Source organism: Berghia stephanieae, chromosome 9 (assembly GCF_034508935.2).
Source record: "Berghia stephanieae isolate SIO BIC M18660-M18661 chromosome 9, UCSD_Bste_1.3, whole genome shotgun sequence".
Taxonomy (NCBI): domain Eukaryota; kingdom Metazoa; phylum Mollusca; class Gastropoda; order Nudibranchia; family Aeolidiidae; genus Berghia; species Berghia stephanieae.
The window spans coordinates 23,410,392-23,412,891 of record NC_088368.1 but is presented as its reverse complement, the minus strand read 5'-3'; the positions used below and the strand labels follow the sequence as shown (position 1 = coordinate 23,412,891).

Genomic DNA, 2,500 nt, shown 5'->3' with positions numbered 1-2,500 from the left:
ATTCATTAATCCTGATTTGTTGATAAAGGAAAAAACCCGAAACGTTCATTTGATCTGTTTTTGTAATTAAATTGAAGCTTACATTCAATTTCATATTATTGTTTATTAGGCAGATTAGTAAAGCGTTATTGTTTGTTTGTTTGTTTTGTTTTATTTTTCTTTGGGTTTTGTTTTTTAATCAGTTTTTTTTTTCAAAACTTCTTTTTGGCACACGAGCTTAACTTCACCCTGGGAATCTGAATTACCCAGACAACACACCGTGTCGAAATGGTTGGTTACGTATTATCCAGTTTAGTACAGGACTCCATTAGAAATATTAGTCCGGAGAAAGTGAAGAGGATTATGACAAAGACTTAGAAAGAAGACTGGTGAGTTGTCATTGCCGATAATGATGAATGGTCAGCCTCGGTACTTGGCAGCAGCAGCTTCTAATGGTGCTCACACTACTATGATAATATGACGATCTACCCAATCTGCAAATTCTTTACCGCACTCATCGTGCACCGTCACAAACCCGCCCGTAAGCTTCGTCACAACACAACCGTTCAACTTGATGCTCTGCGGTTTCGGGTACTTGACGAGAGCTTGTCGTCTTCGTGATAATAGATTTATTAGACCCATTTATAGATTGAAAATAGTCGTGTTCGTTAGGCCGATTGGTAAAGCGGGTTTTTCATGAAAGCAAACTAACTTAACCTTGAGTTCAAGGTCGTATAAAACTTCACTATGTGACCCATCGGCTCAAAACGGCATCTTGTCGAGGAGGATTTGATGCAGAAAAGAGATTTTAAAGAAAATCTAATTGACCAGAAACGAATAATTTTTTGTTAGTTTTTTTTTTTTTTGGTTGTGTTTGTGTGCTTTTTTAAATTTGGTATCCTTTCTTTAAAAAAATATAGCCTTGTGGAGAACATTGTGCTTATTTGAGTCAATAAAAAAATTGATAGGGCGCACAACTCTATTGAAAGATTTGAAAAATAGAAATGTATTTTTTACAGATAGATAAACAGATAACTTGATTTCCTTTTTTAATTTAAAGTCAGTTTGAAAGTTCGTTAAGACAAACAGATATCATAAAAAAATTTACCGAAGACACTAACACCTCATGGCCACACCCTCAACTCTATCTGTCCAGTAGAGTCCTTACTTCCGTTGTGTTGATTTAGCGGTGATCAGTGTTGTTGTGTAGTAGTGTGTTCTCATTGCGTGTATATTTATGTGTGTGTGTGGGGTGTATACATGTGTGTGTGTGTGTGTGTGTTTTGGAATGTGGTTGCGTGGAAGAAAAAAAAAGGGGGGGGGGGGGGGGGGGTGTCCACCAAGTAGAGAAATTCCTGAGCAAGGGGGGGGGGGGGGGGAGGGGTGTTGCTAGGAGTTGTCAGATTGGCGTTTTTCAGCAAATCGTGGCATTCATAGTGATATAATTAACTTGATTACATGACGGTATTCGGATTTACAGAAATGTTAAACAAGTTTCACCAATTAACAACATCAAATAATATTACTGCTGATATTACTGTCGTTTTTATGCCATCGATGTGATAATTATTGCCCTGGAAAATAATAAGTTAAACGTTTCGGCAAACTGTCAATTGGTTCTGTCTAGCTTCTAGCCCGAACAAACCAAAAGTAGACAGATTCGGGGACTTGATATTTTTCGCGTCCGCTTCAGATTTTCATTTGACCTCACATAGGGGAGACATTCCGAAAGCTCCTTCATCCCCAGTATTCATTCAATTTGTATTTTCATCGTTGATCTTTTGTCAGGCGTTTATTTATTCAATTTGTCATCAAATAAAAGCGTTTTAAAAACTCTAGAACAAACTTTGATAGCTTTGTGAAAGTTTAAAATTTCCTAATTTGACCATTGTTTTGATTCTCGTCCGCCATTTTAATTTGTGAAGTATTGAAGGTAGTGCAAAACACTCCCAAGTAAAGCGTGGGTAAAGACTTGCGACTTATTGATATTGATATCTACTGACTGATAAACTAAAATCATGCCGAAAAAGCACGGCAGCGACGACAAGCACATCGATTAAATGTGCATCTAATCGTAATCAAGCTAATCAAGAAAATGATTCTGGCAATATCGAATGAAAATAGTTCTTTACCCGCGAAATTGCGGGCTTTTTACTAGTCGTTATAAAATAATAATAATCTATTTCCCTTATCCATCTCTCCCCCTCGCGGTATATATTTATCTGTTTATATATCAGTCTATCCATTTATATATATATATATATATATATATATATATATATAATATATTATATATATATATCTCCCTCTCTCTCTCTCTCTCTCTCTCTCTCTCTCTCCTCTTCTCTCTCTCTCTCTCTCTCCATGAGTCAGATTTACTTCCTTTATCTTTATCTCCATTTTATTGACTCATTTAGGCACCTCTATTTATTAGTAAGACCACATAGCTGCACATTTCTTTATTTAAAATCTAAATACATAATTGTTGTTATATGTATCGGAAGGAATTTTATAATGAAAA

At 35.8% G+C, this 2,500-nt stretch overlaps 2 protein-coding genes across 2 annotated transcripts in view; one reads left to right on the top strand and one right to left on the bottom strand.

The window, feature by feature from the left end:
• Positions 1–2,500, top strand: part of LOC144979326 (fatty acid-binding protein 5-like) — a 115,851-nt gene that overhangs the window by 54,215 nt on the left and 59,136 nt on the right. The window lies entirely within an intron of this gene.
• LOC144980183 (uncharacterized) overlaps positions 1–2,500 on the bottom strand; it is a 20,265-nt gene that overhangs the window by 672 nt on the left and 17,093 nt on the right. The window lies entirely within an intron of this gene.